Source organism: Myotis yumanensis, unplaced genomic scaffold (assembly GCF_028538775.1).
Source record: "Myotis yumanensis isolate MYYU_CA2020_CCGP unplaced genomic scaffold, mMyoYum1.0.hap1 SCAF_17, whole genome shotgun sequence".
Taxonomy (NCBI): Eukaryota; Metazoa; Chordata; class Mammalia; order Chiroptera; family Vespertilionidae; genus Myotis; species Myotis yumanensis.
Window position 1 is genome coordinate 42,000,979 of NW_027223768.1, and position 13,970 is coordinate 42,014,948.

Consider the following 13,970-nt stretch of genomic DNA (forward strand, 5'->3'; position numbering starts at 1 on the left):
GTTTAGCTTCTATATTTGCAACATAGTTGCTTAGAGTTGCAGCTGAGAGGCAGGCAGCGGCAGGCGGGGAACGTTGGAGCCTGCCATCACTGGAGCAAGCAAGCCTCCCTGTTCACTTCAGTGCATGGCTGCCGGCCGCCATCATGGCTGACAGTTAATTTGCATAAGGATATGCTGATTAGCCAATGGGAAGAGTAGCAGTCGTATGCTAATTACCATGTTTCTCTTTTATTAGTGTAGATATTATTGGTTAAGCTTCTGATTTAAAAACAGTAAGTTTAGAATAAACTTTTGGGACCACACCCATTTCTAAGCTGGGACCTGCGAACATGGCAAAGCATTTATTGCTGAATGATTGATTTAACATGCCTGTCATGACTACAAAACTATCCAGACATGGCCTGTTTATTCCAGTCAACATGATGTTTGAATTGAATGGAAGCAATTGGATCAATAGATCTCAACCATCGACCTGCCAGTGGTCACTCTGGACAGTTGTGGACAATCAACCAGCCTAGTTGCCTGAGAAAATAACATTGGTCACCAAGTTATTGTGCCAGCCATCCTTGTTTTTAGTGGGAAATAGTGTGGCTCCAATTCCAAAAGATGTATGGTCCACTAACGTCATGGTGACCAACAGCTAGAGTGAGAGATGTGCTGTATCACATAGCTGATGGGACAGAGGTCAACGAAATGCACTTTCTGTAACTAAATAAATGATATGGGTAACTTTATTTAAAACACGATACTAATGGTGTAGTAGGTGATGATAGCAGTGTCACCAAGGATGGGAGGGAGGAATTGGGAATATTATATCATAAGGTACCAGACTACATATGAAGTAGTTCCATGATATTTTCAGATGAACTCAAATTAGTGATAGATGTATATTATAAGCTATGGGAAAATTACTAAATTTTAAAAAGATGTCTAATTTATGTGCTTGAGAGGAGATAAAATAGAATTGTGCTAATACTCAATTAAAACCAGAGAAGCCAGGGAGGTGGGGGAAGGAGGAAATAAGGAACAAAGAGAGAGGGGAAAGGAGAGGGAGAGATAGAAACATCCATGATGAGAGAGAATCACCAATAAGCTGCCTCCTGCGTGCCCTCCACTGGGGGTTGAGCCCAAAATCCTGGCATGTGCTCTGACTGTGAATCGAACCTCCACCTCCTGGTTCATAGGTCCATGCTTAACCACTGAGCCACGCTGGCTGGGCAAATAATGAGTATTCTATTGACTCTCCCCTAAGACCTCCCCTAAATGCCCAGCCTTTAAAACCCTGAAAACAAAGGTCCCAGCACACTCTCCCTCAGGGAGCATGCCTGTGCCTTTCTGTGCCCCCTTCCCTTCCCCCACAGGCACGTCTCTCCTAAACTCCAAGGGACTCAGTGGACTTGTAGCCAGGGGAGCAGTGGGCAGTGAGTGGCAGCTCGTATAGGGCTCACCCCCGGGACCTGTCTCCAGGGCCCCCTTTGCTCTGACTGCTCAGTGAGCCAAGCAGCCCAGCCCAGCTTCCTCCAGGCCTTCCTTGTCTCACCGCCCCAGTACATTTTTGCTAGAGTTAATGAATTCTTGCTTGCTTTGTCTCTTGATTGAAATCTTTCTGTCAAGAAGACAGGAACCAAGGTCTCATTGTCTCTCTGGTAGCAATTATGTTCTTTTAGCTACTTCTGTGTAAGCTTCACATTTTCCACATTCAAAGATCGTTTTTGTTTTGTTTTGAAATGTGCCCTGACCTTCTGCCCTCTTCACCCTCATTTCTTTAGTGTCTTTTCACATCAAAGTTTCTTCGAAGATTGACCTGCCACTGGCTCACGGCTGTGCTCCACCTCCCTCCGGTGTGCCTTTCAGCTCTGTCACTCCTTTGAAATTGCTCTTGCCGAGGGTGTCCATGTGACTGTTAAATCCAATGGTCACTTTTTTGTCCTTTTCTTCCTTGACCTCTCAGTGGCCTTTCACACCGTTGGCCCCTCCCTCTTTCTTGAGACATTTTCTCCCCTTGACTTGTGAGAGCCCACACTCCCCTGTTTTCCCTGCAACAATCCTGGCCACTATCCACACCACCTCCAGCCCCATGATTCTGAATACACTGCATGCTCTCAACTCCTGGATGGTATCTCTAGTTCTGCTCTCACCTCTGAGAAATCTCTTTAAACACCATCTTTGGGATAGCTCCACTTGGATATCTGAGTGGCAGCTGAGGTCTAACATGGCCAAACACTATTTTGATTCTCTTATATCTGCTTCTTCCCCAATCTTCCCCATCACACATTGTTTCCCAACCTGGAAGCTTCTCTTTCCCTCATTTCCCAACCCCCTTTCTCAATCCATCAGCAAATCTGACCACTTCCGCCTTCAATAACGGCCTGAATCACACCTCTTCTCACTAGCTGGCTACACATTGGCTCTGCTGTGCTCAAGTTCTCTCCTGGGCCACCTGACGTTCCAGAAACATACAGGGCTGTTCTCCTTCACTTCGGCCCTTCCACCCCTTTCTCTCTCTCTCTCTCTCTCTCTCTCTCTCTCTCTCACACACACACACACACACACACACACACAGGCACACACAGACACACACAGACACACATAGGCACACACGCACACACAGACACACACAGGCACACACACAGGCACACACAAGCACACACAGACACACACAGGCACACACAGGCACACACACAGACACACATAGGCACACACGCACACACAGACACACAGGCACACACAGGCACACACACAGGCACACACACACACGAACAAATTCAATGGATAAAAAACAATTACAAACATGGTAATTGTTGATATTAATCCAACTTATTAATATTCATTGATGTGTGAGTGGCTTAATTACACCAATTAAAAAACAATGTGGAATACAAAAAGCAAGACCCCACTATACGTTGTTAATATAAAACTCACTTTAAAAAGATTCAGGTTGGCTTAAAGCAAAGGGATGAAGCAATCCATATTTATCAATAGATGAATAAATTTTTTAAAAGAGTGGCATATACATACAGTGGAATATTATTCTGCCTTTAAAAAGAATGGAACTCTGGCACACACTACAACATGGATGAAACTGGACATTATGCAAAGTGAAATAAACTAGTCACAAAAGAACAAATACTGTACAATTCCACTTATATGAGGTACTAGTAGAATGGTGGTTCCCAGGACTGGGAAGAAGAATGAATGGAGAGTTGGGTGAATAAGGGGAAAGAGTTTCAATTGGGAAAGATTAAAAAGTTTTAGAGCCAGATAATATGAATGCACTTAATTATGCACTTCAAAAGGTAAATTTCATGTTATACATATTTTGCCACAGTAAAAATGGGGGTAAAATAAAAGGATAGAGGAAGAGATATCATGCTAACACTAATCAAAAGAAATCAGAAATAACTACATTAATTTCAAATAAAGCTAACTTCAGAAAAAGGGAGATTATCAGAGGACATTACATAATGATAATGGGCTCAATTTTCCAAGAAAACATACAATTCTAAACATGGAAGCACTTCTAATTAGAGAACATCAAAATAAAGATGGTAAAATCTAATAGAACTGAAAGGGGAAGTAGAAAATTCCACCATTGTAGTGGGAGATTTCAACACCCCTATCAGTAATTGATAATTCAAGAAGGCAGAAAATTCGTAAGAATATAAAGGAATTTTATAATCAACTTGATTTAATTAGTATTGTAGAAAATTCTGTCCAACAACAGCAGAACACATATCCTTCTGAAGTTCACATGGAATGATCAACAAGATACATCACATTCTGAAGCATAAAACACACCTTAACAAATATAAAAAATAGAAATCATATGAAGTATATTCTTAGAATAAACAGGAATTAACTAGAAATTAATAACAGAAAGATAGCTGGAAAATTTTTGAAAATTAAACAACATAATCCCAGATAACTCATAGGTCAAAGAAGGCTCAAAAGAGATTTATAATATTTTTAATTAAATTAAAATAAAATACAACTTATCAAAATTTAAGAGGTGCAGCAAAAGCAGTGCTTAGAGGAAAATTCATAGCCAAATGAATGAATGGTCATAGACAAGAGGAATCTAGGGAAACATGATTACTAAATATAATGTGGGCCCGGATGAGATACTAGACCAGAAAAAAAAAAAAGGACATTAGATAAAAACTAAGGAATGATTAGTAAATCAAGAGTGATTTACTAGTTATACCAAATATATTGTACTAAAGCTAAGATAATAAATAGTAGGGGAAACTGGATGTTGGGCATGGGAAGTCTCTATATCTTTGCAATCTTTCTGTAAATCTAACATTATTTTTAAATAGAAAGTTAATTAAGAGAGAGCGAGAGAAGTTGGTATGGCATCTAGGTTCCAGGGCGAGTGCCATTCCTTTCCCCCCATGTCTCTTTCATTTGTCCCCTCAGATCTGCTTCCCACCCATTTCTCTCTTGTCTGTGTCCTTGGCTCCTTCATCACTGCCAGGCAACAACAGGAGGGCAAGGAGGGCGGCAGGAGGACGGAGAACAAGGCTGGAGCGTTCCCTTCTGGGCTATTTCCCTGTAGGACTGTGTTCAGTAGACAGTCTTTCCATGCAGCGCTCTCTCTCTCTCTCTCTCTCTCTCTCTCTCTCTCGGTTCCCATAGCAGATCTCTCTCACCTCCATGTGTAAAGTTGCGAGCCTGGGTGCTTCCCTAGCCTGCCCGGCTCTATGAAAACTCTTTGCTATCTTTCCTCGCTGGCCTGGCTTGCGTGTGCTGATACCTGCTGAAATCTGCTGAAACCTGTAAATAAAACCCAGATTTCCTGACCCAACGGGGTAGTTAAAAGAGGCTCAGTTAGTGCATCTAACACCTGGATAACATCTCCCATCTCAAAGCCTGGGAGCTTCTCCAGCGCAACAATAGGAAGCTCGTGAGAAAAGCTGCCAGACATGTTCGTGTCGCTTTTATGGACAATGGACAGCAAGGGGTTGCCGGCGTTGTGCAGCCTTTTCTGAAAGACACAGACCGTGGCCTTTCACGGAGCATCCTGGGGACCACGCGTGGGCTGGGGGAGGAGCTAAGGCAGAGGGATGAAGCTGGCCAACGCTGCTCCAGGCATGGGAGAGGGGACAAGCCTCTGCCGGGGGAATTGTCTGGCCGGCGGGGAACTTTGCTACGGGTAAGCACCACATAGACCAGGGTCAGAGCTGGTTTTCAAAGAAGTCAGATCATATCCTTTTAAAATTTTTACTTCAATTATAGTTGGCATACAATCTTCTATTCTCAGAGATGTACAACATAGGGATTAGACATTTGTACAACTTACCAGGTATCCCCCATAAGTCCAGTCCCCACCTGACACCATACGGGTTACTACAATATTATTGGCTATGTTTCCTGTGCTGGACTTGACGCCCATGACTATTTTGTAACTGCTGATCACAAGATCATATTCAAAAAGTAGATTTCTTTATATTTGTATAACATTTTAATTTACAAAATACCTATATTTTCCTTACTTGATTTACTCAACGACAATGCAAAATAACTATTTTCAAGCTCATTTAAAAGTGAGGAAGGTTCAGAGGCCCTGTGACTGGCTGAGGTTCCCGGCGCGCTGGCGGGTGAGTGACACTGCACTTTGTGCAGAGGGAGCCCTGAGGGCTGCGAGGGCAGGAGGCAGGGACCAGGGCTGGCCTCGCTGAGCTTGGGGTGCAGGAGCCTGGTCGGGGCCCCTACCATGCAGACAGTGGGCAGCTGGGCCACCTAGCGGGTAAGGAAGGTGCGGCAAACTCTGCTCCGGGCGCTGGTTTGTAAGGAGCTCAGGGCTGTCGGGACCAGCGCTCGGAGTTCTCACAGGTGAGCAAATTATGTTTGATGTCTGTGCTTCGGCGTGGGCACGCTGTTGCCTTGGTGCAACTTGGGGCCATAAATACCCACCAGGAACATTCCAACAGCCTCACGGCCCGAATGCCAAGTGTTCCCGGAGACCCCGTGCCCTCGTTTGCCCCCCAGCAAATCAAGCGCCCGCGTCCGGCTCCTGCGATGCCGGCCGCGCGGTATATCATCTTTCCATTTGCAGTAACTTGAGACAGACACGTTTTTGTCACACCCAGAGGGTTTCTTTTCGCTGCAATTACATAATAGGTTTCCTGGCACTTGTGTCCCCAAATGTAGGTTACAAGTGCTTGCTGAAATTACCTTGTTATTCCGCACTTACGGGGCCGGGCGGGGGAGGGGGGGCTGTCCGCTTCCCATGGCTTCTAGGGGGCCTATCAGGACGCTTGTAACTTGAGGTTTCACTGACCGACACGAGCGGCGGGTTTTCCTTGACGTGTCACGGAACCTCGTTTGATCAGAAGAAACATGTTCCCTGTGTCGTGGAGAAGTAATGGGGCTGGCGATGCATCTGAACCGGGGTGAGTGGGAGGAGCGGGGAGCCTGCAGGGAGTGAAGGGGGCAGCTCAGCTCGGGCCACAGTTGGCCTCGGGCAGAAGGGCCTCAGGAACTTTCACTTTTCCTGGAGGCCATCGGCGTCTTGGAAAAGGGGAAGCAAAGTCTCCGAATGTCTCCCTGGGATGAAGCTACACATTGCGACGTGCACGCTCCCGGCGATGGCACCTGCACGCGGGGTGTGACGTGCACGCTCCCGGCGATGGCACCTGCACGCGGGGTGTGACGTGCACGCTCCCGGCGATGGCACCTGCACGCGGGGTGTGACGTGCACGCTCCCGGCGATGGCACCTGCACGCGGGGTGTGACGTGCACGCTCCCGGCGATGGCACCTGCACACGGGGTGTGACGTGCACGCTCCCGGTGATGGCACCCACACGTGGGGTGTGACGTGCACGCTCCCGGCGATGGCACCCACATGCGGGGTGTGACGTGCACGCTCCCGGCGATGGCACCCACATGCGGGGTGTGACGTGCACGCTCCCGGCGATGGCACCCACATGCGGGGTGTGACGTGCACGCTCCCGGCGATGGCACCAACATGTGGGGTGTGACGTGCACGCTCCCGGCGATGGCACCCACACGTGGGGTGCGGCACTAGCCCCCAGGGACAGGGACCGGCACAGTGAGTCTGCCTGCGGCCGAGGTGGCTCTCTCCTGAGCCGGCACTGTGTGTGGATGTAGGGTGGGGCAACAGTAGCGTTTCCATGGTGAGCATGTGACGCACAGAGTTCACTCTTACGCTATTTGTTAATTGTTGTATTATCTTCCATACAAACAGCTGCAGCCCTACCTGTGCTCCACCCTGTGTATGTAAGTTATAATATAATGAATATACATGATATCTATACAGGGTGCCCAAAACTGTAGACACACTTTAACAGCCGACAGACCAATTGAAGTTTCTCTCTTTTCAGATTTAACCCATTGGAATGAATAATTATTCAAAGTGTGTCTACATTTCTGATACCCTGCGTATATAAATTATATTATATATGTGCACCACCAGCCACGGAGGTTCAGCCTCGAGGCTCCATCTTCTGGCGTGACCACAGCCCTCAATCCGCGTGGCTCCCCCTCCTGCTCGTGGCACCTCGCCTGCTCTTTCCCACAGCCCTGCGCCTAGCGAGCTGCCTCCCGAGCGCGTGGGCTCCTCTGGTCAGTGACTCCGTATCCCCTGTCACTTGCTGCTCCAGCCCCTTCACTTCCCAGGTCCCACCTCCTGAGCCACCCCCCGCAGGCCGTGCGTCAGAGACCACGACAGGGAGGACACTGCGCTTCTCACACAGGGGGCCCAGGTCTCAGGCCACGGGACAGAGTGGCGTGAAGGTGAGGCTCCAGGTCCCAGTGGTCTGGGCCAGCTTCTCCCCGCCCCCCAGCCCCAACCCTCCCACCACCCAGGCTCCAGGCCCGGGAGGAGGACTCCTCTGCTGCTATTCCCTCACACGTTCTTCACCCCATGCCGGATCCCAACACCGTGCTCCTCTCGCCCTCCACACAGGGCTCCCGTCCCAAGTCCTGCCCGCTTCCTAAAACCCTCGCACTCCTGACCCCTCGGCACCAGGTTCCATCTGTCGTCCCTGGAGGACGATGCCGCTTCTCTCTGCTTCTCGGGGGATGCCTCTGTGTGGCACCAGCCCTCACAGCACAGAAACATGTTCTCATACCTCCCAGCTTACAGATACGTGTTCTCTGGATCCCACGTCCCTCTCCGGGTATTATTTCATGTATTTGCTTTCTTACAGCAACATTTCTCCACAGAGATTGATATTCTCACTTCCTCCAGATCTCGCCTGAGTACGTGCCAATCAGTCTATAACCCAGGACGTCACTGAAACAGCTCCTGACAAGGTCACCGTGATGTCGCTAACCCACATGCACTGCTCACTTTTCATCCTGCTCACCCGTCAGCGGGATTGGACACAATGGATCGTGTTCTTCTGCGTAAACTCCCTCTTTGCCCTCTTTCAGTCCTTCTCCTCTCTGCTGGCTGCTCCCTCTCCATCTTCTTTGCTTCTTTCCTCCTCGTTTCTCCAACCTCCGGGCTCAGTTCTCAGACCTCCCTCTCCTCTATCCTCGCCCTGTGTGGTTCAATGCAGTCTCGTGCCTGTCATCGCCACCCACACGCGAGCGCGGCCCAACTTGTCTTTATTCTTGGAGCCCTGCAGTGCACACTCCTGTGTCCAGTGCTTACCTAACAGTTCGCTTAGCGTGTCCCCAAACAACCTGGATTTCCCCACCAGCCTTCCCCGTCCACAGGCAGGTTCAGCCTTCCCAGTTCAGTCCCAGAAGCTGGCGGCCACCCAATCTGCCGCAGATGCTTTGGTTCCAGTTCTGCATCGAGACTCGGACCACTCGCCATTCCTCCTCGTTACCAGCCGGGACCCAGCCGCCGCCAATTCTCCCCTCTGTCCTCTCCGCCAGCTTCCTGCGCACCAGCCCGCGGCCCACACCACAGCGGCCGGGTATTGATTTTAAAACTTCACGTGCTTGTGTCTCTCTGATGGTTAAAACTCTAGTGGCTTTATGGGTCTAAAACCCGTATGAACAAGGGTAACAGCCGAATCCTTACCTTGCCAACCGGCTCCTATGTCAGGCGACCTGGCATCCACCCCAGGGTTCTGTTCCAGCAAACAAGCCCCTCACAGCTTCTCCCCTGCCCGCCCCCAGGCACCTGCCTGCTGAAGGGCACAGGTGGTGAGACGACTCCAGAAGAGCCCTCAGACCCTAGCCTCCCCCCACTTCTCGCCTTTATCTTCCTCTGCGAATCCATCACCATCCATCCAGCTCTTGCCTCTGTTATTCTGTTCTCTCCCCTGGAATATAAACGTCAGCAAGTTGGAGACTTTGCCTGTTTCGCTTCCTGCTACATCCCCAACATCTAGAACAGTGTTTGCCTCATAGCAGACAGCAAATATTTATCGAGAGAATGAATGGTGAAATGAAGACAACAAAATAAATATTCTCATGAAAAGGGAAATTCAACAAGAGGACACTGAATATTGCAAATGTGTGTGCTCCTGAGGGTGAAGGCTGGCTGCCCCTCACAAGCCCCTGACGCAGGGCAGGGGGCCTGGCGGGCTGCTGGGCGAAGGGGACAGAGCGGTGACAATGAGTCGGAACCTGTTTATTTTGACAGAAAGAGAGCGAATGGGAAGAGCCCAAAAGGAAGAAAGACCGTGACACGGAGAGCGGGGACGGAGTCACTGGACGTCGGGGACGGAGGGGACAGGCAGGAGGGAGCTCGTGCAGCAGCGCCTTCTGCGGGCCCGCCCTGCGTTCCTGGAAAGGATGCTCCATAAATCTTCGGAGCAGAATCTCTAATTGCAAAATCTTTCATCAGCCCGTTACTCGCCGTGCCTGTCAGGGAGACCCGGGGGTCTTTGCCGCCGCGCTGCCATTTCTCACGCTAATTGCGGGCTGTGCTGCGTTCTCCTCCGTGTGGCTGGGCTTCAGCAGCAACGCTGGCAGCTGTGCTTCTCTCCCCCAACAGACTGCGCGCTGCTTTGGGGGCAGATTTCAAAGGAGAGATGGTGCAAGGTATTAATGAAACACCCCATAATATTAACAACCCTCCTCCTGCCCTTTCCCCAGCCCGTACTCCACCCTGCACCTGCTGCACAGTCGTTAAACCTCAAATGTATGTGTTTAACATCCAATTGGGCGCTTAATGATCTCACCTTAACTGGGACTATTAAATGTAAAGAGATGTGCATAATTGAGTTATTGCACATTAATTATAAATACCTCCTGGCTATTAAAGTCGCACTAGATTGGGCTAAACTTTGCCCAGCCCGTGTGCCTCTGCGTCCACAGACGCTTCCTGTGACGAAGGATGAAGCCAGCCGGTTCCCAGCGGGCAGCCTGGGACTCACACAGAGTTCTGCAAACCAAGCTGGCACAGTTCTTCACAATTCTGTAGCGCTTAGCGCACTTGAAAGGACTTTTACTAAACATCATGGCTTTGAATTTCCAGAAGCCCCGGCAGGCCTACAAGAAATACATTATAATTCCCTTTATAACCCGGGACATGTCAGGATGGGACTTTAAGGGACTTTCCTGCTCTACCCAAAGGGACCTGGGACTAGAAGGGCAGATGGGAGCCATGTAAATCTTTCCCTTTGGAAAGACGGAAGGTGGTGCAATAGGAAGCAGCACTGTCCCTAACCCACTCACACGGTCGGGCCTCTGCACCCTCCCCTCCACCGCCATCCGCCCGCCCCCCCCACCCCCCCATCCTCCCCATTCCCCTTACCACCCACCCACTCCCCCCACCCTCCCCCCACTCCCCCCACTCCCCCCACTTCCCCCACCCCTCACCCACTCCCCCCATCCTCCCCATTCCCCTTATCACCCACCCACTCCCCCCCACCCTCCCCCCACCCCCTCCACTTCCCCCACCCCTCACCCACTCACCCCACCCTCCACCCGCTCCCCCCACTCCCCCCACTTCCCCCACCACCCACCCACTCCCCCCATCCTCCCCCCACGCCCCCCACTTCCCCCACCCCTCACCCACTCCCCCCACCCTCCCCCCACCCCCCTCACTTCCCCCACCCCTCACCCACTCACCCCACCCTCCACCCGCTCCCCGCCCTCTGCCCCTTTGAAGCAGGTACTGATGGTGCGTCTTCCTGTCCAACTTACTGTGGGGCTTACGAATCTTTCCTGCGTCTTCAGGACAGTGATGCAGGCCGCTCGCCTGTCCACTCTCACGCTCGAGCCCTGGAGCTGGCTTCCAGCTGACACAGCATGTTTCATGGGGGGCCACCCCGAGGCCCCATTCTTCCAAGTCTCAGGCAGTGACAGTCCGCGGCAAGTGCTCAAGACATACAAGCAAATATCCCCTTGACGGACACTCACCTCACCCCTGGGAAGATGCCGCTTAAAGGACCGGGGTGTCCTGTGCACTGAATTTTCAGTCTCTCCTTGAGGACAGTGTCTATGAGTTTGGAAGCCTGGGACTGAGGTAGGGCTGTGCCTGGATCCCTCCTTTTTCCTTTTCTGCAGGTGCCTGAGCCCTGGAGCCTCTGGGTGTCCGCTCTCAGTGATAAAACAGGACCCATAGCCAGAAGCGCTGCTTCCAGAGCTCCCCTCGCGGAAAACCCCAAACTCACTCACCTCCGCTTCACACGGCCGCCCTGGCACAGAGACACAGCAACCCGCTCTGCTTGCTAGCTGCCTCCAGCACAGGCGCTGTCAGCCTGGGAGCACCCTCGGGGGCATGGGACGAGGGGGAGCAGTGTGACCTGGGAATCCAACCGTGACCTTCGGGCTATGGGCATCTCCATGGCGCAGCTTTGAACCTTGGGCACAGTTCTTACAAACAACAGCAGCAAGGTGTGTCACGGCGGGAACTGGTGATGCCACCAGCATCTCAGCCACATCAGCCAGTGCTCTGCCCGTTGGTCCTGCCAGTCATGGCATCGTGGGGTCCAGCTCCACTCCATCACGTGTCAGCGTGAGCCTCAGACCACGTCCCCACACTCTGTGCCCTGGGCCCTCAGAGGTCCAGAGCTGAAAGCAAGGCTGGCGTGCACCTGGTGCAACGCGTGTGGCTCCCGTGGAGAAATGTGTGGCAAGTGTCTTGAAAGAGGCAAAACAGGACACGCATGTGAAAGGATTGCATCCTTAGGCACCCTGATGGGCTGCACAGGCCTGAAAGGGTGGCAGTTAAATGGCTTCGCAGAAGGACCTGAATTTAGGGGAGGATACATCATTCCAGAGTGGCTCCCACTGGGAAGGAAGGGCCCTCCATCTTGAATATTTTTAGAGCTTTTCTGTAAGAAAGATGATGCCTGAGGGGTATCGTGCAAAGGGCCCTGCCCGAGAGGAGACCCAGCTGCTGCCCCAGGTCTGCCACAGACCGGGTGACGTCCAGCCAGTCGCTGAGCATCTGGGGCCTGTATCTCCTCCACGGTGACGTGCGCGGGTGGGCCTCACGCCCCGAGGTCGCTGCTGGCGCGGTGGGCTGTGCCCTCCTCCGCCTGCCGCTCCGCCAGGAGGACACTGGGCCCCCGGTGCAGTGGAGCGCATGGCGGGAATGGGGCTCTTGGTCAGTGTTGAGCAGGTCAGAGGCGGGCCCACGTGACTGTGCTTGGGACGGGGGCAGGACCCTGTCCACTCTCACGCGGCTAAGACGGGCCTGGCTTGGAGGCGTGGAGCCCTGTCCTGTGTGTCGTACCATTTTTCGCGCCTGCGCACCTCTTAGGGCCTCCTGAATTCCGTTCTAACTGAGTCTCCCCTGCACGTCCGGCTTCCTGTGTGTTTGGTCTGGTTTCCTGTCTCCAGAAAGTTCCATTTGATTGTACATCGCATGCCATCCCCCTGAGGAGACAGAGTTTGCACATTTACTAGGAGGTAAGATACGGCCCCATTCAGAACTGGAGCTCACCCATTGCTCAGAGGCCTTGGCAAAGATTTGTGGGGAGCTGCTTCCGGTCAGAGGCCTTCCTCTCAGGGACCCCGTGGTCTTATCTCTGCCAAACACAGTTCCGGAGACGCCACCTAACCGCAGGCAGACAGAGAAGGCGGAGTGGTAGGCCCTCCCCTCACGGGTAGCCTCCACTTGACCTCGGACGGCCGTCCCCAAGTCTGAATGTAACCCCCGCGCCTCTGCAGGAAGATGTCCCAGACACCGGACACCAGCCTCTCGTGGGCCTCGCAGTGACCACTCGCCGGGGCCTTCCCGCCAGGCCCAGCCCTCAGGGAGACTGTGGACACACCTTCCCGTCCGCCCGCAGGCCAGCGGCTCCTGGACTCAACCAGAGTGTGACCTCCACCTTCACCAGCACCACGTGCAGATTCACTTCCAGGTGGAGGCTGTGTCTAAATTGCAAATTCAACCATAGGTTTCCCTGCTTCACACTCCCAAGGCCTCCTGGCTGCATACACATTGCTAATGAGGCAATTCCCAAGGGAACCCCTTCCTCCTTCCCCCGCATGTCCGGCCTGGTTCAGGAAGCTCCGAGCCCCCCAGACACACGCCGCTCTCCAGCGTCGCCCTGATAGGCGCGAAGGTGCCTCTCTGTCTGCTCCTCATGCCCCCAGCCCCCCCACTCGCCCCCTCTCATCTCCACATCTCACAGGCAAGCTCTGAGGTCCCGCTGTGACTCCTCCCGCTGCAGGCTGTGAAGCCCACGCCGCATGCGCTAACGGGTCCCGGTTCGTCACGTGATGATTATATGTCGACTACTCTGTCCAGCTGGAGGGGGCCCTCGAAAATGTTAACCAGCGTTTCATCTCTGCACCCTTCGTGCTGGAGTGTCTGGACGTGTGGCACCCCAAATGCTGGTGATCAGTGAATGAGCAGCTGCTCTCAGGCTCCCTTTCTGAGGGCCAGGCCCAGGCCAGACCGGGTGTGGGGCCAGGCTGCCAGGCTGCTCCACCCCACTGGGGTAGCTGTTCTCTCCTGGGGGTATTTCTGTCACCACCCAGTGCCTCACCCATAGCACCCAGAGGCTGCCGTCTCCTCCCCTCGGCCCCTGTGACCTGGGCCTCAGCAGGACCTCGGAGGCCAGGCTCTGCCACTGCTTCCGGCT